Source organism: Pseudophryne corroboree, chromosome 3, assembly GCF_028390025.1.
Source record: "Pseudophryne corroboree isolate aPseCor3 chromosome 3, aPseCor3.hap2, whole genome shotgun sequence".
Taxonomy (NCBI): Eukaryota; Metazoa; Chordata; class Amphibia; order Anura; family Myobatrachidae; genus Pseudophryne; species Pseudophryne corroboree.
In genome coordinates, this window is record NC_086446.1 from 133837083 (window position 1) to 133862264 (window position 25182).

General features: G+C 43.6%; 1 protein-coding gene and 1 pseudogene across 1 annotated transcript in view; both read right to left on the reverse strand.

Annotated features, from left to right (window-relative positions):
• Positions 1-25182, reverse strand: part of LOC135057539 (zinc finger protein 250-like) — a 367205-nt gene that overhangs the window by 179813 nt on the left and 162210 nt on the right. The gene's annotated exons all lie outside the window — the stretch shown is intronic.
• On the reverse strand, positions 12060-12178 carry LOC134897223 (5S ribosomal RNA; annotated as a pseudogene).

Here is a 25182-nt window from a genome sequence, read left to right on the forward strand (position 1 = left end):
GCCGCTGAGCCGTCTGGAGCGTAGCCTGTCAGAGCTGCACTCCCACCCCTGTGCTGCCATTCCTGCCAGTGACCTGCTTCCCGGGCCGCCGCGCTGTGCTCACCACTCTTCTTTCTTCTAGCTCTGTTAGGGGGTGGCGGCCGTGCTGCGGGAGTGAGCAGTCGCCTCGTGGGCTTGCGATCAGCACCCTCAGGAGCTCAGTGTCCTGTCAGCGGAGATAGTGAACCATTAACTTCAAGAGTTGGTTCCTACTCCCCCCCTAAGTCCCACGAAGCAGGGAGGCTGCTGCCAGCAGCCTTCCTGTAACCTAACTCTTAGAAAAACAATAAAACTAGAAAAACTCCTAGGAGCTCCCCTAGCTGTGACCAGCTCCGCCGGCCACATTTTCTAAACTGGGTCTGGTAGGAGGGCATATAGGGAGGAGCCAGCTCACACTATTAAACTCTTAAAGTGCCAGTGGCTCCCAAAGGACCCATCTATACCCTGTGGTACTAAATGGAACCCCAGCATCCTCTAGGACATGAAATAAATATATATATATATATATATATATATACAAAAAAGAAATATCCGGCACTCTGATAAGTAGAATAACGCCTGGGTGCCCTCCAAAAGATAATGCAGACAAACAGTCCCTTCCCACCTGTGGCTCAGGTGTTTGTGTAGAGGAGGAAACAGACGGCACTCCAAGGACTTGTATAACAAACTTGTATTCAAAACATGGTGAAAAAAACAAAGCAAAACAAAGGTACAGGTATCTTACAACGTTTCAAGGCATGGCAGCCTTTTCATCAGGTAAGTGACCCTGGTGCTGGTTCGTTTTTCTTTTCTTTCACAGCACCAGGGTCACTTACCTGATGAAAAGGCTGCCATGCCTTGAAACGTTGTAAGATACCTGTACCTTTGTTTTGCTTTGTTTTTTTTACCATGTTTTAAATACAAGTTTGTTATACAAGTCCTTGGAGTGCCGCCTGTTTCCTCCTCTACACAAACACCTGAGCCACAGGTGGGAAGGGACTGTTTGTCTATATATATATATATATATATATATATATATATATATATATATATATTTATTTATTTTTTATACTGCTCGCATTTAACTACTGCAGAAGCGGGTGCGACACTTTCCTCTGCTCTCCTGCCTAATAGGACGCACTGCCATATGTATTGTGCTGTAAGAACATGTTGTATTGTTGGGCTCCCCCTTCTATCTAGCAGCATAGAGGAGTTTCCTCCCAATATGACTGGACGCACCCCTCCCCTAGCTCCTTAGTGGTCCTAGCTAACTGTAACTAGGTAAATGTGCATAACCTATGTATCCTGTTCCCCACAACCACTGCCTATCACTCATATAAGTGATTAATTAACCTAGTTCAGATATACATCCTTTATATAGAAGTTTCCCATAAGGAACTACAATAGAAGTGATATAATTAGAGTTTACTATATTTTCTGCTTTATCTCTATAGATATGGAGTCCCGGCGGAAAATATCATCTTGAATGGGGAGAACATTGGGACGGCACCTGCAGTTGACCTTGCCACGCGCTACAAATGTGCAGCAGTAATACTGCACGCCCCGCTCATGTCAGGGCAGCCGATGGGCTATCCTAACATATGGAGGACCTACTGTTGGGATGCCTTCACCAAGTAAGACAATGCTGTTTTTTTATACTAAGCTGTAGGTTACCTGTGGGGTTTAGTATGTGCTGGGAGCAAGCAGTGCCAGGTGCAGCTCACGTATGGTATAACTGAATTAGTTGCAGCGGGAGTGTGTACAACTCTGAGGCTACGTCTGCTGAACTTAAAAACTGGATCCCCAGATAAGTTATCTCTAGGACCGGTTTTATTCCCAATATACCATAGCTGCTTATAAATGGGAAATGCTGCACTATTCTTCTTTGTATTGTATAATAGAAACAAGTTGAAGTCTTGTGCATGACTTTTGGCCTAATTCAGACCTGATCGCAACAGCAAATTTGTTAGCTAATGGGCAAAACCATATGCACTGCAGATGCGGCAGATATAACATTTGCAGAGAGAGTTAGATTTGGGTGCGGTGTGTTCAAACTGAAATCTAAATTGCAGTGTAAAAATAAAGCAGACAGTATTTACCCAGCACAGAAACAATATAACCCTCTCAAATCTAACTCTCTCTGCACATGTTATATCTGCCTCCCCTGCAGTGCACATGGTTTTGCTCATTAGCTAACAAATTTGCTGCTGCGATCAGGTCTATATCAGGCCCTTTGACTTATTAGGCCAATAGATTGCAGTGGGCTCATTACCAACAGTAGATTCATTGTCCAACATTGCTCTGCCAAAGTCCTGTATGTGCTCTTCTACATGAGCAGCTGGGCATGTTACATGATGCATTTTTCCAGTCTATATATTTAGTGTCCGTTTTACATGTGTGATAGCTCCATGCTGTTTCTGTTGTATGATCCCTTTGTATCATGTCCTTTGCAGCATCGACAAAATCTCCAAGGTCACCTGCCCAGTACTCATCATCCATGGGACTGAAGATGAGACTGTGCCATGGGCTGACATTGTATAAGCGCTGCCCAAATGTTGTAAAGCCTCTCTGCGTGGAAGGAGGAGGGCACACTTATTTATATAAGTACAAGTAATATCTAGTGAGACTCCAGAAATTAATCTCTCAGGAGCTGTCCAATACCTGAAGCCACCACCGTACCAGTACATGCAACATCTAATCCAGGGGACTGAGACCTCTCAACAGCACATTACATCTAGGTGCATTATAGATTCATAAGTCAAAGATATCGACCAGTCCATCTGCAGGGAGCCAACATCCGGGACCTGACCTGTACATAATGCCTAATGCTTAGGGATGGCCATTGGTGGGCTGGCCATCGATGGCACCATTGGTGATAACCATCAATAGCTCTTGAATCATCTATGGCAAGCAATTAATGGTTTACACCACTCGATGCCTCCTGCTGAAAGGCTCTGGCTGGGCCGCTGGCCAATAAAAAAATGGGGGCGGGGCTTAGCGGATGTCGGGGGGGGGGGGCAGCTATGGTTCGTGTCTTGTCACTGTGCAAAAAATAAATAAAAAAATATACGTTTAGGCTTTACCATCGATGGAGGGAAACCATCTGGTTCTCTCCCATCGACGGCAAAAGCATTCGACATCGACCATAAACCATCAATTATTTGGAATCATTGATGGTAATCCCTACTAATGCTCTCTTACATTACAACAATCTGAACTAACTCAAGGGTGTCTGTGTTATTTTTCCATAGCGTTTTCTCATGCAGGAACACAAGCTGTAAGCATGGCATGATCCTCACACATCTGTCACATCACACTAGTAACTATTTAGGAATAATAAACTGATATTTAGGTGCAAATGGAAGAGGAGCAGCCTCTGCTTATACCAAACTAAAGGTGCCCATACACTAGATGATATGCTGAGCGATATGGCCATTTCTGACGGATCGGAGCTGCAAATCGTTCATAATAGTGCAGATTGGTCAGTGTCTGGGAACGATAACGATACGCGGTCCCGCTGGTCGTTGGTTGGAGCTTCTGATCTTCCCTGCTGGAGGGAAGATCTGAAGCTATCGTCAACAAAAGCATGCTCCTGGATGTAGCAACTTCCAGATCTTAAGATATACCTTATGTGTATTGTACTATATTGTTTGCCCAGGACTGCCGGGGGAGGTTAAGGGAAATCGTTAATGCGAATGCATCATTTTTAGGTTGTCTAGTCTATGGGCACCTTTAGAGTCTGATTTGGGGAAATTAGCAATAAATATTATACAGTGTATTTCTTGGGGTCCTCACATCTCCAGCCGTGTGTAAGGGACAGGGGAGCATTATGTGCAGCACTAAAGCAGAGCCATCTGTACAGAGGCATGTCCACAGCCTCTCCCACTGTATCACTGATGGAGGCATTGTGAGAATTAGCAGGGACAGGCATTGTTTATCTGACAAGCCATCTCTTTCTTTTTAACACAATCCAGTAAGGCTTCAACTAAAACTATATCAATAATGGGAAGAGCCTTATTGTTTAGAAGGGGGCAGAAAACGCTTAATTTGTCCATATAATGTACAAAAATAATAGTAATAATAATAATCATAATAATAAATTAAAAAAAAGTAGAAAAGAACCAGACATGGAATCACCTGGGAATCAAAAATCAGATTGTGGGCAGATGCTGTATAAGATCGGCCTCTATATGAGCAGGTAATATACAGTATATACAGTGTCTGGCTGTGATCACAAGGTATACATGTGCCTCCAATTATGTCACTGACGGCTCCACAACATGAAGCAGAGATACAAGAAACTCACAAAGCTGAGCAAGTCATTTTGATAACAGTACAATTCTTACATAGCGATGTGACAGAGAAGAGTGAGCGGCACAATCCAGAACCTTATGGTGTGCAGGGCATAACTGTGATGCCTGATGATGCCTGATGTGTCCTGAGATTTGGGAGATAACCAACCTGCACTAAAAGGACAAAATGTATGTTTCTACTGGCCTTAAACCCAATTCATAGAATAATGGAAATGTATTTACATCCCTAAATATTAGGTTAGGAAATGTCCGCACTACCCAGGAGACTGAACCACAACACAGGGTAATCACACAGTACATTACAGTGATCGCATTTGGAGCGATCAACCACCAAATATGGATAATCACGGAGTTACAAGCAAGGGTAACACATACACTAGCACTGTTCCCAACCACACAGGGTGGTGCCCAATAGAGCCATGAATATTTTGGCCAACTAGTCAGAACTGACGCCATACCAAACATCTCCCCCCTATCAGCTAAATACTGTTCAGGACCTACCCCATAAAGAATATATTATACAACACTACCCTCTATAGCCTCGCTGTTACTTAGAGGACTTTCAGTTGTAGAAACAATTTTACTCTCTGCAGGGAAACTTATATATATATATATATATATATATATATATATATATATATATATATATATATATATTATATATACAGGTTGAGTCTCCCTTATCCAAAATGCTTGGGACCAGAGGTATTTTGAATATTGGATTTTTCTGTATTTTGGAATAATTGCATACCACAATGAGATATCATGGTGATGGGACCTAAATCTAAGCACAGAATGCATTTATGTTATATTTACACCTTATACACACAGCCTGAAGGTCATTTTAGCCAATATTTTTTATAACTTTGTGCATTAAACAAAGTGTGTCTACATTCACACAATTCATTTATGTTTCATATACACCTTATTCACAAAGCCTGAAGGTCATTTAATACAATATTTTTAATAACTTTGTGTATTAAACAAAGTTTGTGTACATTGAGCCATCAAAAAACAAAGGTTTCACTATCTCACTCTCACTCAAAAAAATCCGTATTTCGGAATATTCCGTATTTCGGAATATTTGGATATGGGATACTCAACCACACAGTATATATACAGGTATTCCAAAGTGGCGACATGCAGTCTAATAATTATACAAAGACATCCAAAATGAGTGTTCCACCATTTCATCAATATATTGCTTTCATAAGGCAAATTGCGGAAACGTTGGAGCACTCTTGGGCATCCTTGTGAATTATTATTGTTTGCTTTTGCGTGGAAGGCACCAGATCTACTCATGGCTTCTCGTCATAATGTGACTGCCCTTGTTGCCTGATGATTAGTGCCAGATAAACAATACAGGTTGAGTATCCCTTATCCAAAATGCTTGGGACCAGGGGTATTTTGGATATCAGATTTTTCCGTATTTTGGAATAATTGCATACCATAATGATATATCATGGCGATGGGACCTAAATCGGAGCACAGAATCCATTTATGGTTCATATACACCTTATACACACAGCCTGAAGGTCATTTAATACAATATTTTTAATAACTGTGTGTATTAAACAAAGTTTGTGTACATTGAGCCATCAAAAAACAAAAGTTTCACTATCTCATTCTCACTCAAAAAGTCCGTATTTCGGAATATTCCGTATTTCGGATATTTGGATATGGGATACTCAACCTGTACTTACAATTACCATTTCCAGTATCTCCAGAACACCATACTAAAACATACATTTACTGTACACTTCTATAGATTTTAGAAATGATCTAACCTCATAAAATATTGTGCTATCTATACGTCCAATTTGTCACATTACAGGTGAGCAGTGTGAATGGAAATTATTTGTATCTCTACTGCTTTGTTAGGTTCCTGGTGCTCAGAACAAGGGAGATGTTATGAAGCGAGTCCAGAGCACCAGGACGGAATGCTGGGAAAGGGGAATGGAAAGGGAATAGCCCCTGGCGCCCTATCTCCGTTGTCTCACCCGTGCTGTCAGTACACTCTTGCGAGACTATGGTTGCTTGAGCCCATGGCAGCCGCGTTTGAAGGGCGGATTACGTCTGCCCAACTTCGATGCCCCCTCAGGTCTTAATGAGAGACAAAGAGTGAACCGAGACAGGGTGATAACAAGGGGCCCTCTGACTAAACAACAAGGCCAGGGGCTACTAACAAACCTAAAGCCAAAGTATGTGCGGCTTGCCGCCAAAGGAAAAGAACAACAAAGGAAATGCTGACCACACGCCGACAATACTTTTGTGTACCGGCGGTGACAGCATAAGCAGAACCCTCTGCAAAACACCAGTGACAGAAATAATAAGGGAATACAGCGGCCTAAGCCAACGGACGCGGCAGTGCCGCTACTCACGGAACCGGTACGAATACTGGCAAACGGACAGGAACTCCCAATGCTGCTGACACAGACTCTCAGAACTGGAGGACAGGCAGAATCCCAAACGACAGACCGGTGGACACCAAGAAGCCAGAAACTTGCACAGGCAAAGGTACTGGACCTCAGGACAGGAACGCCTCACGGCAGGACACGGGATCAGACATAGGAATCGACACAGGGACTGACACAGGAATCGACACAGGAATCGACACAGGAAGCTCAGGAACTAGCAGGAACCAAGCTCAGAACTCAAGCAGACTGAAAACCCAGGAATATCACCAGCATCTGTGAATTGCAAACAGCCAGCATATAACAGAGAGGCCTAATTAATAATCCCATGCAGCTGCCTTGTTGCATGATTCCAAACTGACCAGATGCAATTAGCAGCCAGGTGAGGCTGAACACAAGGGAACAAGCTGCAATTACACAGACTCACCAGCGGCAGCAGACAAGAGTATTCTAAAACAGAGCAACAGGAAATCCTGGCATGCAAGACAACTTTATAAACATAAAATAGGAATGAACCACTACCTGTGGTTCATAACAGTATCCCCTCCTTAAGGGTGAGCTCCGAGCACCCCATGACACCCACGGGGAACATAAACAGAAGTATAACATGAAATACAGAACAAAACTGCAAAACAGGAATGAGCCACAGCCGTGGCTCATAACACTGCTTTATGACAATAGAAGAGTTCATTCTGAAAAGTCCCCAGTGGAACACCTCATGTGTTCCAAGTTCTAAATGCAGAATCTTCTATTTTGTAACATTCAAAGATATTGTCCTTCAAGATGTATGAAAATAGGATTTTTGTACCTACCGGTTAATCCTTTTCTCGTAGTCCGTAGAGGATGCTGGGGTCCACATTAGTACCATGGGGTATAGACGGGTCCACCAGGAGCCATTGGCACTTTAAGAGTTTGAGTGTGTGGGCTGGCTTCTCCCTCTATGCCCCTCCTACCAGACTCAGTCTACAAACTGTGCCCGAGGAGACGGACATCTTCGAGAGATGGATTATACACAGATAGTGGTGAGATTCATACCAGCTCACACATACAAGGTACGTCAAGCCAACTAAGCTTGAACACTCAGCAACCGCTGAAACGTTACTTACCAAGTAACAATGCAGTACTCAGCTAAAACGAAGCTGAACTGAATCAAATAACATTTGCAGGAAAACAAAGCGCTGGGCGGGCGCCCAGCATCCTCTACGGACTACGAGAAAAGGATTTACCGGCAGGTACCAAAATCTACGTTATGGTAAGAACTTACCGTTGATAACGGTATTTCGCCTATGTCCACAGGTTTCCACAATGGGATATGATGGAGCGACAGTGGATTGGCACCAAACGATCACAAGCTTTCAGTCCTCCCAGGATCCCCGCCCACTAGCTCAGGCCAGTTGTATTCCAAAGCATTTAGGCAGGAGCATTATGTAGAACCCTATTCAGGCGAGAAGAACACACATACACACCCTTCCATGCAAGAGGGAAGAGTTTAGTGAGTATAAAGGTCCTCAAATCAGGTGCGTCAGGGTGGGATCCCTGTGGAAACCTGTGGACATAGGAGAAATACCGTTAACGGTAAGTTCTTACCATAACGTATATTTCTCCAGCAGGGTCCACAGGTTATCCACAGGATAACAATGGGACTTCCCAAAGCAATTTTTAGTGGTGGGGACGCTCCTGATTAGATAGGAGAACCTTACGCCCGAAATTTAGCATCATGAGAGGCAAAAGTACCCAAGGCATAATATGTAAACAAGAGTAAGGAGAGTATACACTGCGCCCACAGATAACAGCAGTGAGGGTGTACAGGGAGATGTCACTCTTTTTCTCCACCAAGATACTAGAACAAAAACAAGAGTCCACCTTCCGCTGCGCTATCCTTAAGTCCTTAGATGTTGTTTCAATCACAATTATTCAAACAAAAGAAAACAGTCTCAGATTCTAAAGTCCATAAAGGGGAATCCTCCACAATCTGAATAACTATGGGTGAATGGTGCGTGAGAATCTTCAATGAACAATACTTGACAGTAGTCTAATCTACACGTGTAAATGAAGAATTCTGTATGGGTACGCACCGTACTCACATGTACAATGTGCGTGCTGTATCCATAAAGGTTTCTTTCTCCCCCGTGCAACTTGATCTTCTTCTCTTGTAGAGTCCCCTCAAAAGCAAGGAGAAGAGGAGAAAAGGGGTGGAAAACCCCAATAGTGTGATACGTTCAATGGAATAAATCAATATGCAGAACTGCCAAAACTGTTTCAAATCATATTCATAATTGGGAGCGTACCCAACTCACATGAGTAGAGACGTAATACTCCTAAAAAGGTATCTTTTATCAATTCACGAAAAATGGGGGTCCTGTCACTCCGGACTTCAGCCACAATCCACCAGCAGTTTCCCAACTCACTGACTCCACCTTCACCTTGGCTGCGTCTCTAGATCAATAATACAATGGCGACCCCGGGGAGAGTGCAACAGAGAAGAAGCAGGAAAATCACCTTCTAAAGAAACCCTGATGTGCCTTCAGGAATCCTGTAGAACGTGAGTTTGGGGTACGCATCACCCCCATTTTTCCTTAATTTTTTCAGAGAACTACTTTATCTGGATAAACATCAGAAAAAGAGATTAACATGACAGTGTTCCTAAATCTGACACTCTTTTAGCCGATGCCATAGTCAGCAAAAAGAGAACTTTAGCTGTCAACCATTTAAAATCCACTTTATTTAGTGGTTTGAACAGAGCAACTTGAAGAGCTTTGAGGTCTAGACTTAGGTCCCCAGACACTGTAGTAGGAACAAAAGGAGGTTGAATACACAGCATTCCCTGGGAAAAGTGCGCACATCCTGCAATTTGCCAATTTTCTTTCGGAACCATACAGTCAATGCTGACACTTGTATTCCCAAGGAAGCCACCCTTAAAACTTTATCCATTCCTGCCTGAAGGAATGCTAGAACCCTGGAAACTCTGAAAGATTTCGGGTCCATACTTCTTCCATTGCACCAATGAATATAGGCTTGCTATATTTGGTGATAAATACTAGCCAAGGAAGTTTTCATTGCTCTGAGCATCAAGGACCCTGTGATAACAAGGACCCTGCCTTAGTAGATCTGGGCGTAGAGGCAGCAGAAAACGTATTCAACATCTTCTGCGGATCCATGTACCAACGCCTCCTGGGCCAAGCCAGGGCTTATTAGAATCCCGGCATCTTTGTTGTATTTTCCTTACTATCCTGGGTAGCAGGATGATTTGAGAAAACACATAAGTGAAAAGAAATTCCCATTAAAAAGAAGTCCACAAAGATCAATCCCTGATCCTTTGTTTCTGACCCGATTATGGCTCTTTGTTGTTCAGATGGGACTCCATGAGATCTCTCTCTGGCCAACCCCACTTGTCTATCCGAGTCTGAAATGACTTTGGGGTACAAAGCCCATTCGTTTACCTGAATGGCGTGTCGACTGAGAAATCTGCTCTTCAGTTTAGGACTCCCGGTACGAACCCTGCGGACAAGGCTGGAAGATGGAGTTCTGCACACTTTAGTATGTGATTTACCTCCTTCCTTGCTGTTTGGCTGCGTGTTCCTCTCTGAAAGTTGAGGTACACTACTGCCATTTCCTTGTCTTTGCTGATCTGGACCGATTTTCCTTTAGGAGTGTCCCGTGCCTGAATCAGGACCCAGTACATGACCCAAAGTACTAACAGGTTTATTAGCAGGCAACTTTCTTCTGTGGTCCATAGTCCCCGGAATCATAATCTTCCGGACTAGCATTTGTTGTCAGGATCTCCCAACCTGATAACCAAAAAGGTGTCCTCTGATCTAGATGGAATGTATATAGCCCCCAGGCTACTGACTTTCTTACCTTTTTTGCCAGTACCACGTACTTGTTTGTGTATTGTCCATCTAGCCCACCTACACCACCTGGTATTCACAGGTGGTCTACTCTCAGAGAATTTAACCAGGCACAACACCGCTTAACTTCCAACATCAAATGAGATTGGGCATATCCAACGTGATGCGGCTGTAGATGGAAACAGATGTTGGAGAGGTCTTGAGTGGAATTGTGCCCACTCCACCATGTCTATTGTTGACACCATCAACCCAATCATTCGCATTGCTGCGTGAACTGATATTGTTTGACTATGTAACAACTCCCCTACCTTTACCCTGGATATCTTGTTCCGAGGTAACTATTATCTGCAGACTTGAATTCAGTACAGCCCATGTTATGGAACAAGAGATGATTTTTGCCAATTTATGAACCACCCGTGCTTCTGCAGACAAGTTATTGTCTGTTGTGGATGGCACAGAAACCTTTCCTGTATTTGTGCCAGGATAAGGTGGTCAAGGTATGGCAATTTTCTTATCCCCTGCTAGCTGAGATAAATTGGCATAATCATTTTGGTAAATACTCTGGTGCTGTGGCTAACCCAAAGGGTAAGGCCTAAAACTGAAATGTTGCTGAAGGATGGTAAACCTTGAGATAACACTGATGGACAGTGCTATAGGAGCCGGAAGGTAAAATTCCTGACTTATCCAGGAATACCATGTAATGTACTGTCTCACCACCAAACTATGGAGTGCCATGTCTCCATGTGAACCAAGGTACCCAAATTTATCTGTTTAGACTTTTTGAAATTGAGAATGGGGCGAGGGATCGTTTTTGACCCAGGTGGGAATAAACCCCCCCATTGTGCATGTGTTACTGGAATGACTATTCCTGACAAAAATATTTTCTGAATTGTTTCATGCAAATCCCTCGCCTACACCTCTACCCGAGACGGGCTAAAACAGAAGAAACTTTGAGGAGGATGGTTCTAGAAGGGAAAGTATAACCTAGAGATACTGCTTCTTGCACCCAGGCATCTGTTTTTAGACTGCTACCAGGTCTGTGCAAACTGAAGTCGGCCCTTTATCCTTTTTTGAGTCCCCCAGACTGAGGTCCGCACCATCATGCTGATGGCTTCCAGACTTATTGTATTGACGCTGTTACGTTCCTTTATGACCGTCAAGGCCGAAACCGGACCCCTAGGTTTGGGGTTATATGTGGAAGGAAACGTGACCTTCTTGGAGTCTGTTTCTGACTTCAGAATAACTGTTGACTCCTTCCCAAACAGAAACTTCCAGCCAAGGCAAAGTTTCCAGAACCTTCTTAGACTCTGAATCAGCTTTCCATGTATGTGAGCCAAACCGCTCTGCAAACAGCTATTGTTATTGCTGATGCCCTAGAACATTAGTGTCCATATGAGCTATATGGAATTCTTACTTACTTGCAGGCGCTGAAAACCTGTCTTCCAGTACCGTACCTCAGCCCAATGTACCTACAGCACCTAGTATTCCAAGGTGGTCTCCCCTCCAAGAACTAACCAGGCCCAACACTGCTTAGCTTCCAAGATCTAGTGAGATTGGGCCTATCTAGTGTGGTGTAGCTGTAGATTGCAAGGTGAAGTCATGGCTGGCCTTATGACTGCCCCAGACAATAGTCTTTTTTGAAAACCATTCCTCTTTTGACTGCAGAGGCCATATAGATTTTTGCACTATCAATGACATGCATATCTATTTTGGGAGGCACTTACCTATTTTTAACAGTCCCCAGCTGGAAAAAGACATTGGAATCCCATTTATCGGGTATTCTATTTTATTGGGTGTAACCCAAACCTTTTTCCTGAATTCTGCCCTTTTGAAGAAGCCCTTTGGGACGTTTAAATACAGGTGCCTTATTTTTACCCCATGCTCTGCCGCCTTAATTGACAGACTAGCCTTTTTTGCTCTCATTTATTTAGCTTATTCATTTAGCTGATACCTTTTACCTGTTCTTCGTATGCTGAAGTAGAGTTTATAGAGCTTTCATCGTCTGATGATTATCATGTGTAGTCTGTGAAGTCGATGATTTATTTACCTTCGGTTCATCAGCTTGTCTTATTGGAGTAGCTGTTGGGGATATACCGCAAGTAGTGAGCTGCATGGGTTAATAGTGTAAAAAATAACTTTTCAGCTAACCTGGACAAGGTCTGTGCAAAAATCGCCCCAATGGGTCTATCTATACCTGATATAGATCAGGGAAGTATTATGCTAAACAGCAAACCATTTTACACATAAACCATCCTGTACCAGATCATAGAGGATAATATATATTGTTGTTTTGCAAAAACTGTGAGTGTTGGTGTTACTATAAGTGTACCCCCATTACCTTTGCTAATCTTAGACATGATAAATATTCAGCACTTTCACAGTGTACTACACAATTTGTGACTGTAACCACTTTTTCCTAAAGTGATATCATGTGTGACCCTACCCATGCACCTGCATTGAGGATCAGATCAACCGACAATCATTTATATTAAGTCAGCAATGACACTAGCAGTCAGTCATATGTTATATATTAGTCATATGAGCATATTATCAACTACAAACACATCTCAAAGTATGTAGGAGTATATATTACTGAATTCTGTTCTATACAGATCTTTAACGTATTCAGACGCATTGCAAAGAAAACCACAGTAATGTACACAGACTCATATGCAATAGGCACTAAAGTTAACTATTCATACTAACAAAATTAGATAGAATTTTACTGCTGTATAACCCGTTCTCAGTAGAGTGGGATACAGGGAGACTTACCCCACTTTCAGGATCGATCAATACGTTACGTTAGCGAACGCTGTATGGATCCATTCGCTACTAGTGTACGCTGCTGCTCCGGGAACTTTTAGTGAACACAGACGCTCAGTGAACGCACTGTGCATGCAGACGCACCAGTCTGCGACCCGGTCTCGTCACGTAACGCTTAGTGTACACAGACGCAGCAGCCTATGCTGCGACCGAGACCCCTCGTGGTAGTGTCTGAGACGGAAGTGAAGCAATCAGTTCATGGCGGGAGACTCGCGGAAACTGGTCATGAACTGAGGGGAGGGGCGACCAGGAGAGCGTCTGACTCCCCACCGCTGACATCAACCCTAGGGATCGCAGCCTCATGCTACTCCTGGTGCCTTATGATACCTAAGGCCTAGCGCTTGAACACCCGTGGTGGCGGCATGCCAGCTACTGTTTCGTAGTCTCCTCCCAATACAGTGCGGCTGTGTCCGTATTCCCCTTCTAAGTGGAACCGATGCCTTACCTTCTCCCCATGCTCCGGCCACAGCCTGGTAATGTCTTCTGGACCTGCTAGTATATCTGACACAGACGCCCGTCGAGACAGCACTTGTACCGTGGGTAAACGTTGTTTCGACTCGCCGGAGAGTTGTTGGAGTGACTCTTTCCAATATGCGTGTAAGATGCTGTTTAGAAAGATCACTCAGAAACATAGTAAGACTATAAAAATAAATGTAATAAAGTTTAGGGCTGCCAAAGAACAGCAGCACTGTGACCATGGTCTGGCTCCTGCTGCAACAAACAAAAAACTTATTTGCCTGAGCCAGTAGGCGGGTATATATGGACGAGCCCGTGGCATCCTGGGAGGACTGAAAGCTTGTGATCGTTTGGTGCCAATCCGCTGTCGCTCCATCATATCCCATTGTTATCTTGTGGATAACCTGTGGACCATGCCGGAGAAATACTATTTTCTCTTACGTCCTAGAGGATGCTGGGGTCCACATTAGTACCACGGGGATGTACCTAAGTTCCCAGAACGGAGGGGAGAGCACGGAGGCTCCTGCAGAACTGATTGACTGAACTTCAGATCATCAGAGGCCAAAGTATCGAACTTGTAAAACTTTGAAAGTGTGTTCGACCCAGACCAAGTTGCTGCTCGGCAAAGTTGAACCGCCGAGACACCCCGGGCAGCCGCCCAGGAAAACCCTACCTTACGAGTAGAGTAGGCCTTAACAGATTTTGGAAACGGCAGTCCTGCCGTAGAATAAGCGTGCTGGATAGTGAACCTAATCCAGCGAGTAATAGACTGCTTAGAAGCATTACACCCAATTTTCTTGGGATCATATAAGACAAACTGAGAGTCCGACTTTCTGTGACGAGAAGTTCTCACCACATATATCTTCAGAGCCCTTACAACATCCAAGGACTTTGATGTAATGGAGGAGTCAGTAGTCACTGGTACCACAATAGGTTGGTATGAAATGCCAACACAACCTTTGGAAGAAACTGCTGACGTGTCCGGAGCTCAGCTCTATCTTCGTGGAAGATTAAATAAGGGCTTTTGGCATGATAATGCCCCCAAATCGGACACGTGTCTAGCAAAAGCTAAGGCCAACAACGTGACCGCCTTCCATGTAAGAAATTTAACCTCAACCTCCTGTAGTGGCTCAACCCAATCCGACTGGAGGAACTGAAACACCACCTTAATGTCCCAAGGCGCCGTAGGCGGTACAAAGGGAGGTTGGATGTGCAGAACTCCCTTCAAAAAAGTCTGAACCTCAGGGAGGGCAGCCAATTGTTTCTGATAGAAAATGGATAGGGCCAAAATCTGAACCTTCACAGATCCTAACCTCAGGCCCAAATCCACACCTGCTTGCAGGAAGAGAAAACATAAGAGTTAAAACTCCACCGTAGGAAACTTCTTGTATTCACACCAAGAGAAATATTTCTTCCAAATATAATGGTAATGTTTAGACATTACCCCTTTTTCCAGCCTGTAACAGGGTAGGAATGGCCTTTGTCAAAGTCGAAAAATATTGCAGTACACACATTAAGTACAAACTACACACAGATGGCCTCCGTGCGCGTACTTATTCTGCCGTGCGTGCACATATTCGCAATTTGCGTATGGTCGCTCCTGCGGTCCTGCGTATTAGAGCGTGGTATGAGTATTTACGGTAGTGTTTGTAGTCTCATGGAAAAGCCATAAAAACACATTACATATTTAATCCAAATAGTGCACAATGTACACATAGTCTCCCTGCATCACACCAGCAAGTTACAACAGTCTAAATGGTATCAGAACAAAGGGATTCACCTTTACAGGATAGGAGGGGACAGGACAAGGTTATAAGGTGGTGTTTGGTATCCAACTGTAGGGTATTTTAAGGGCAATATTCCGGTGTTGGTTTGCAGAAGATCGCACGCTCCTGCGAATAGTTATGCGCAGGAGTAGAATATAAATATTAACTGTGTGTTTACTGTACATTTGGTATGCGGCGGGAAACCAGAGGAGACCACCTGCAAGGGCACATGGAACAGACATCGCCCACCTATTCAAACCAACCTATGCCCTCTCCTGTACTGTAAATTACCATCCCTGTGTCCAATGGACAAAGAGATTACAGTATCCATTGTGTTAGGTTTTGGAATATTGTTAAAAGAGCCAGCTGCATGCCCGGCCAGTACACAGACTCTGAAGGTCATCTACCTTGATGACTGAGGACCAGACTGGAAAGCGCAGGCGAAACCAAACATGTATGTACCATTGACTGTAGCCATTATTGTATTGTATTGTTTATATTGTAACCCCCTGCAAGTAAAGAACCGTTGGTGGGTTAGACCCCAACATAGTTTTGCATTAAACATAGAAACATAGAATTTGTCGGCAGATAAGAACCGCTTGGCCCATCTAGTCTGCACCTTTTTTTTTTATATTATTTTTATCTCTAACCTTATTTGATCCTTATTTCTTTGTAAGAATATCCTTATGTCTATCCCATGCATGTTTAAATTGCTCTACTGTCTTAGCCTCTACCACCTCTGATGGGAGGCTATTCCACTTGTCCACTACCCTTTCTGTGAAATATTTTTTCCGCAAATTTCTCAAGAAACTCCCCCCCTCCAGTCTCAGTGCATGTCCTCGTGTCCTATTGCTTCTCTTCATTTGGAGAATGTTTCCCTCCTGGACTTTGTTAAAACCCTTCATATATTTGAAAGTTTATATCATGTACCCCCTTTCCCTTCTCTGCTCCAAACTATACATATTGAGATTTCTTAGTCTTTCTGGGTATGTTTTGTGATGTAGGCCATGCACCATTTTAGTTGCCCTCCTTTGTACAGTTTCTAATGTATTAATATCCTTTTGAAGATATGGCCTCCAGAACTGAATACAGTATTCTAGATGAGGCCGTACCAATGACCTATACAGTGGCATTATTACTTCTTTCTTTCTGCTACTGATTACTCTCCCAATGCAGCCAAGCATCTGACTAGCCTTCCTCATTGCCTTGTTACATTGCTTACCTGCCTTTAAGTCATCTGAAATAGTGACTCCTAGATCCCTTTCCTCCTCAGTAGTTTCCAGTATAGTGCCATTAATACTGTACTTAACTTTAGGATTTTTGAGACCCAAGTGCATGATTTTGCATTTTTTTGGCATTAAACTGTAATTGCCAGACTCTTGACCATTCCTCTAGTCTACCTAGATCCTCAATCATTTGTTTTATCCCACCTGGTGCGTCTACCCTGTTGCATACCTTTGTGTCATCTGCAAAAAGGTATACTTTCCCTTTAATGCCATTTGCAATGTCACCAATAAAGATATTAAAAAGCACTGGTCCAAGTACAGATCCCTGGGGTACTCCACTGGTAACATTTCCCTCCTGTGAATGCACTCCATTTACCACAACTCTCTGTTTTCTATCCTTCAACCAAGATCTTATCCATTCCATAATCATAATATCCAATCCCAAACTTTCAAGTTTATTTAGCAGTCTGCGATGTGGAACTGTGTCAAAAGCCTTACTAAAGTCTAGATAAGCTATATCCATGGCTCCACCTTTATCCATCACTTTAGTCACACAATCAAAAAAGTCAATAAGATTTGTTTGACATGATCTCCCCCCAGTGAATTCATGCTGTTTGGGATCCAGTAAATTGCCGGATTTGAGATAATCTACAACTCTTTCTTTTAAGAGTGTTTCCATCAATTTCCCTACTACTGATGTAAGACTCACTGGTCTGTAGTTGTTTGCCTCTTCCTTGCTTCCACTTTTGTGCAGTGGGACGTTTGCTCTTTTCCAGTCCTCTGTAATTACTCCTGTAGCTAATGACTGGTTGAATAATTCTGTCAATGGTGCTACAAGCACCTCATTAAGTTCTTTTAGTATCCTTGGATGTATCCCATCTGGCCCCATAGATTTGTCCACTTTCAGCTTTGAGAGTTCTGTTAGGACCTTCTCCGCTGTAAATGTACTTGTTTCATTTTCCTGAATATCCCTGCAACTTAACTGTGGCCCCTTCCCCTCTCTTTCAGTAGTAAATACTGAGCAAAAATAATCATTAAGATGATCTGCTATTAAATTGTCTCCTTCAACAAGACTCCCAGAGTCCGTCTTTAGTTTTATAATTCCGCCTTTTGTTTTTCTCCTTTCGCTTATATTCCTAAAAAAAGTTTTGCCTCCTTTACCCACTGACTGGGCCATTTTCTCCTCAGCTTGTGCCTTTGCACATCTGATTACCTTCTTTGTCTCCTTCTGTCTAACAAGATATATCTTTTTGTCTTCATTATTTTGTGTCTGCTTATATTTCCTAAAAGCCATCTTTTTTGCTCTCACAATATTTGCTACTTCTTCTGCAAACCACACTGGCTTCCTTTTCCTTGTGTTTTTCCTAACAGTTTTGATACAAAGGTCTGTTGCCTTCAATATTGCACATTTTAATGTTTCCCACCTCTCCTGCACTGTTTCCAAGTTCCTCCACTCTGCCAAAGAATCGCTTACACATTTTCCCATCCCTACAAAATCAGCCTTCCTAAAATCTAACACCTTTGTTTTTGTATGGGACGAGTCAGTCTCTGTCTTAATGCTGAACCATACTGCTTGATGATCACTGGATCCCAGGTTTTCACCCACTTTTACGTCCGATAATCTGTCTCCATTTGTAAGTATTAAGTCTAATATTGCGTCTTTCCGAGTGGGCTCCCTCACCAATTGGTGGAGGGATGCTCCCTGAAGGGAATTTAAAATGTTCCTACTTCTAGTGGAACTAGCAACAGACACCTCCCAGTTTACATCAGGAAGATTAAAGTCTCCCATGATTATTACCTCTCCTTGTAATGCCATTTTAGTTATGTCCTGCAATAGGTTCTTGTCAAGTTCCTCTTCCTGACCTGGTGGCCTGTATATCACGCCATTACGAATAATCAACTTTTCCCCTGTTTCTATGGTCACCCAAAGGGCCTCAGTTTTTTCTTCAATACTTTGTATTAATGTAGTATTTATGGCATTTTTTACATACATTGCTACCCCTCCTCCGATTTTTCCAATTATGTCCTTCCTAAATAAAGTATATCCCGGTATAGCTATGTCCCAGTCATGATTTTCATTGTACCATGACTCTGTAATTGCCGCAATGTCTAGATCATCCCTTGTCATTATTGCAGTTAGTTCTGGGATTTTATTTCCTAAGCTCCTAGCATTTGCACACATAGCTTTTAGAGTTTTGTTTGTGCGTTTTCTGTTCCTAGCTATGTTCTTCTCTCTGCCTATTTTTATTTGGTTTTGATCTGAATTATCTTCTGTTGATGTGGATATGCTTCCTATTCCCTTTGCCTGCAGAAACAATACCTCTGTGTTGGGGGAGCAGATTTCTTTATTCCTGTTTGGTTCACTGCCCCCCTTTGTTAGTTTAAATAGTTCTTGATGAAGCATTTAAACTGTTCAGTTAGTATTCTTGTTCCCCTTGAAGATGGGTGCAGGCCGTCACTTCTGTATAAGTTCCTATCTTGCCAGATGGTGTGACTGTGGCCTATAAATCCAAATCTCTCCTCATTGCACCATGTCCTTAGCCAAACATTGAAGTTTCTGATGCAATGAGTTCTGTCTTCCCCTCTGTGTACTGGCAATACTTCTGAAAAAGATACAGTGGTTGCCACCTGCTTCAGAGCAGTCTCTAACTTCCTAAATTCATCTTTTATGGCCATGAGTTCAGCATTTGCCAGGTCATTTGTCCCTAGGTGGACAATGACATCCACCTCCCCATCTTTTCTTGCTGCCTTAACAATTCTTAGCATGCGCTCTTTATCCCTTGGAGCTGTGGCTCCAGGTAAGCACCTTACTTGTTTCTCTACTTCATTTGCATTTCCCAGATGTATTCCTCTAATAATGGAATCTCCCAAGAGAAGTGCAGTCCTTTTTGGAGATGCAATTTTCCTGTTCCATTTCCTGTTCCTATAGTTGGTAGAAGTCCCCATATCCTCCTGTTCTGTATTGCCTCTATTAGTTGTATCTTCCAGCCCTGCAAAAGTAGCATACGAGTTTTGTAGTGTCACCGCTTGCGGGAGGTGTCTGTGTCCCTCTAGAAATATCTGCCCTTGAGAGCCCACAGTAGTCCAGGCAGAATGTCTTCTGGTGGCTCTCTGAGGCAGTGGAGGCCTCAAAGACACAGACATCCTACAAATATCAGCATGCAGTTTTGCTATCTCCTCCTTCAGCAGAGAAAATTGCTCACAGATTGGACAGCAGCTGAGTCTCCACGCTGCCTCTTTCCAAACAAATGCTTTACATCCATTGCACTGCACAAGGCCAAACATTGTATCAGATGTTAATGGTATTGCAAATTTGTGTGTCACTTGGTGTATTATAAAACTCACCTTTTGCTGTATTCTAACTCACCTGCTGCTGTTTCAAACTCACTTAATAAGCCAAGCCTCACTTTATAATGCAAGCCTCTCACAATTAACAACTGGTGTTGTGTCCCATTTCCTTTGCTAAGGTTTAAAGTGTATTTACAGCCACTCGGGCTGCTGCATTGTGTTAACAGCGTATAGGCCTCTGTACGCAAACTGTGTAGTCACTACGCCTTTTCGGCATACGTACGCAGAGTGCGTACACTGTGCGATCTTGTGTACGTAAGGTTTGTGAACTAAATAAGAGTGAAAGGTTAATTACAGCGGCCGCAGCGGCTCAATATTAAAGTGTATTAAGTGTGTTTAAAGTATAGCTTTTAGTCCTGTACGTAAACCGACGTTTACAATTGAGGGCTCGATCCGGTTTTCACATGCTCACAGCCTAACAGGTCATAGCAGACAATCTATCAGCAAAGGGCGGAAAGTTATCCTACGTAACCTTTTCCTGGTCGATGGATGTGCTGAAAACCCTATTTGTGTGCTGTTAGATTGTGTCTGCTCTGTCTGGTCTGCAGAGGTGCTGATACAACCTGTAAAACAGGAAAAAAGCTATTTAAAAAATCTGTGAATTTTTTTTGCCGCCAAAAGTGTACACAAAGGATACCGACACTTTGCATACTCTCTCACATTGTTGCCACAAGATTTAGATTGCTATATTTGTTTAGATCTGTGTGAAATCTGATACATTTGTTGCTATATAGTTAAATTTGAAATAAAAGTGTTTAAGGAAGTAAATATAAAGCACAACACGCAGGTCTGGCACGGTCGTTAAAGGTTACACAGAACAAGCGTTTGTGCTTGTGAGTGATTATAGTTGGCATTGCTCACATTCATAGAGGTTGTGGGATTTATTTTCTTGCGGACGCACGGTTTTGTACACGTGTCTCGGACAAAGTACGGGACCGCGCACACGGCGTAAAAGACACGCACGGTCGCGTGTTTACGCAAAGTATGCAAGAGTGTGGACGCTAAGTACAAATTACACAATAGTTTCTTTTAGTTAAAAGGTGGGACAGTAGACATGCTACAATAGCACATAACTATCCGGTTTCAAAAGCAGATTAGTATAAGACTTTTGTTTAAACTGTATTGCCTTTGGGGGTAAAGCTGCCGATCAGAACGAGTGAAAAATTTTCTGTACAGAAAAACAAAGCATATTTGAGTGAGTGAAAGCGGAGTGAGTGGAGCTGAACCCGGGAATTTGGGATCCTGTCGTGATACACTGGGTTAGTAGAGGCTCAGTGGCATAGGGTTTGCTACCTTACATGATAAGAACTAGGTGTTCAAATTGAACTAAGTGTTCAAAGTGGACTATGTGTTCACAGTCCCAAGTGAACTAGGTGTTCAAAGTGAACTAGGTGTTCAAAGTGAACTAGGTGTCAGGTGGTCCACAGCAATCGTAGGGCATATAGATAACTAGTATCTATAGGCTGTGCGATTGAATCACACGTCCGTGTGTTCTACATAGCACAACGTGATACCATTGTGTCATATGCGCTGTGGAAAGGCATACACAGACGTGATTGTATAGACAAAGGGGTTTTTCTTTGATAACGTCTGGAAATCTCCCTGGTGGGCTTCCACTGGAAAGGGTGAAGAATAGTTATCCAATTTCTCTGTTTTTCACCCTACAAAAAAATTCCAGTGGAAAGATACTGAAACGGAATTTTTCGCTGCCTCTCTCAGGAAATTATTCCAACAGAACCTCCACCGAAAGAAATTACGGTGCTGTAAGGTCTGATATGAGCCCTAAGTTGGGTACATTGCCTTCCGCTATCAACAGTGTATCGCAGTACCGGTCAACGTGGGCGATAGTGGGTGAAAGCGCTCTAAGAACTTTCACAGTCTACTTGCATTGAGTATTTTGGTGTTTGTGGGAAATTTTTTTTAGTTATTAAAAAGACCCACAAATATGGGAGCCAGTCGCTCAAGTGAGAGACGTTTGTGCAGGGTTCAGGCTGGAGAATTAAGACCAAAAGGGTCAGCAAGGTTTATCATGTGTGGAAAATATGGTTCACACACGGAAGTTTTTTTGCAATGAGTGGATACGTATGACTGACGATAGGGTATCATTCCCTAGGGTGGGCAGCTTTGAGCCAGAGGTATTACAGAACTTAACGATAAGGATATGTCTGATAAAATCCAGAAAACAAAGGATTAGACATACAGATTGCTTAAATCTATGGCAGCAAGAGGGGGATGTGCAAAGGGAATTAGCTCGCACAGCAGGTTCCAAACCTAGCGGGAAAACAATGGTGACCGCACCACCACCACCATATATTGATGGGGAGAAAGTGGCTACAAGCAATGGTACATTGGTACAGGATAGGAAAGTGATTGATAAATGTACTAACGCTAACTCTTGCCAGCTGTATCCCATTTAAAATTTTCCACAGGACTGTGAGCAGGAAGATTAACCCAGCACAAAATTGGCACTCTCTCTAGCAGCCACCATACAGGACACCCAAGTGGGCACGGCCCAACCACCAAGAGTTGTAGAAAGGCCCCCTAGCGGAGGGATAAGTGAGGTCATGTCCACAGGTAAGTATGGTACCATACACTATGCAGAAACAATAGCTCCTCACATTATAGAGTCAAACCAGAATTAAGTAATTGAATTAAATCCTGTCAGGGTGATTGCAGTCCCCAATGGGAAGACTGACGCTCAGGGAGTAACTCCCATCAGGAACATTGCCATGCATTGTCCTTGGTCCCGAGCAGAGTTAAGGTCAATTATGTCAGAATTTCCCGATCCCAGAAAAGATCTAGTCAGATGCCAGAGGTTCATTAAAGAGTTAGGTAACGCTCATGAGCCCAAAAAATAAGAATTTACTTACCGATAATTCTATTTCTCGTAGTCCGTAGTGGATGCTGGGGACTCCGTAAGGACCATGGGGAATAGCGGCTCAGCAGGAGACTGGGCACATCTAAAGAAAGCTTTAGGACTATCTGGTGTGCACTGGCTCCTCCCCCTATGACCCTCCTCCAAGCCTCAGTTAGGATACTGTGCCCGGACGAGCGTACACAATAAGGAAGGATTTTGAATCCCGGGTAAGACTCATACCAGCCACACCAATCACACCATACAACTTGTGATCTGAACCCAGTTAACAGCATGATAACAGAGGAGCCTCTAGAAAAGATGGCTCACTACAGCAATAACCCGATTTTTTTATTTTTTTTTTGGTAACAATAACTATGTACCAGTATTGCAGACAATCCGCACTTGGGATGGGCGCCCAGCATCCACTACGGACTACGAGAAATAGAATTATCGGTAAGTAAATTCTTATTTTCTCTAACGTCCTAAGTGGATGCTGGGGACTCCGTAAGGACCATGGGGATTATACCAAAGCTCCCAAACGGGCGGGAGAGTGCGGATGACTCTGCAGCACCAAATGAGAGAACTCCAGGTCTTCCTCAGCCAGGGTATCAATTTTGTAGAATTTTACAAACGTATTTGCTCCTGACCAAGTAGCTGCTCGGCAAAGTTGTAAAGCCGAGACCCCTCGGGCAGCCGCCCAAGATGAGCCCACCTTCCTTGTGGAGTGGGCATTTACAGATTTTTGGCTGTGGCAGGCCTGCCACAGAATGTGCAAGCTGAATTGTACTACAAATCCAACGAGCAATAGTCTGCTTAGAAGCAGGAGCACCCAGCTTGTTAGGTGCATACAGGATAAACAGCGAGTCAGATTTCCTGACTCCAGCCGTCCTGGAAACATATATTTTCAGGGCCCTGACAACGTCTAGCAACTTGGAGTCCTCCAAGTCCCTAGTAGCCGCAGGCACCACAATAGGTTGGTTCAGGTGAAACGCTGAAACCACCTTAGGGAGAAACTGAGGACGAGTCCTCAATTCCGCCCTGTCCGAATGGAAAATCAGATAAGGGCTTTTACAGGATAAAGCCGCCAATTCTGACACGCGCCTGACCCAGGCCAGGGCCAACAGCATGACCACTTTCCATGTGAGATATTTTAACTCCACAGATTTAAGTGGTTCAAACCAATGTGACTTTTGGAACCCAAAAACTACATTGAGATCCCAAAGTGCCACTGGAGGCACAAAAGGAGGCTGTATATGCAGTACCCCTTTTACAAACGTCTGAACTTCAGGGACTGAAGCTAGTTCTTTTTGGAAGAAAATTGACAGGGACGAAATTTGAACCTTAATGGACCCCAATTTCAGGCCCATAGACACTCCTGTTTGCAGGAAATGTAGGAATCGACCCAGTTGAATTTCCTCCGTCGGGCCTTACTGGCCTCGCACCACGCAACATATTTTCGCCAAATGCGGTGATAATGTTTTGCGGTTACATCCTTCCTGGCTTTGATCAGGATAGGGATGACTTCATCCGGAATGCCTTTTTTCCTTCAGGATCCGGCGTTCAACTGCCATGCCGTCAAACGCAGCCGCGGTAAGTCTTGGAACAGACAGGGTCCTTGCTGGAGCAGGTCCCTTCTTAGAGGTAGAGGCCACGGATCCTCCGTGAGCATCTCTTGAAGTTCCGGTTACCAAGTCCTTCTTGGCCAATCCGGAGCCACAAATATAGTGCTTACTCCTCTCCATCTTATCAATCTCAGTACCTTGGGTATGAGAGGCAGAGGAGGGAACACATACACTGACTGGTACACCCACGGTGTTACCAGAGCGTCTACAGCTATTGCCTGAGGGTCCCTTGACCTGGCGCAATACCTGTCGAGTTTTTCCCAACGGTTTATAATCATGTGGAAGACTTCTGGGTGAAGTCCCCACTCTCCCGGGTGGAGGTCGTGCTGAGGAAGTCTGCTTCCCAGTTGTCCACTCCCGGAATGAATACTGCTGACAGTGCTATCACATGATTTTCCGCCCAGCGAAGAATCCTTGCAGCTTCTGCCATTGCCCTCCTGCTTCTTGTGCCACCCTGTCTGTTTACGTGGGTGACTGCCGTGATGTTGTCC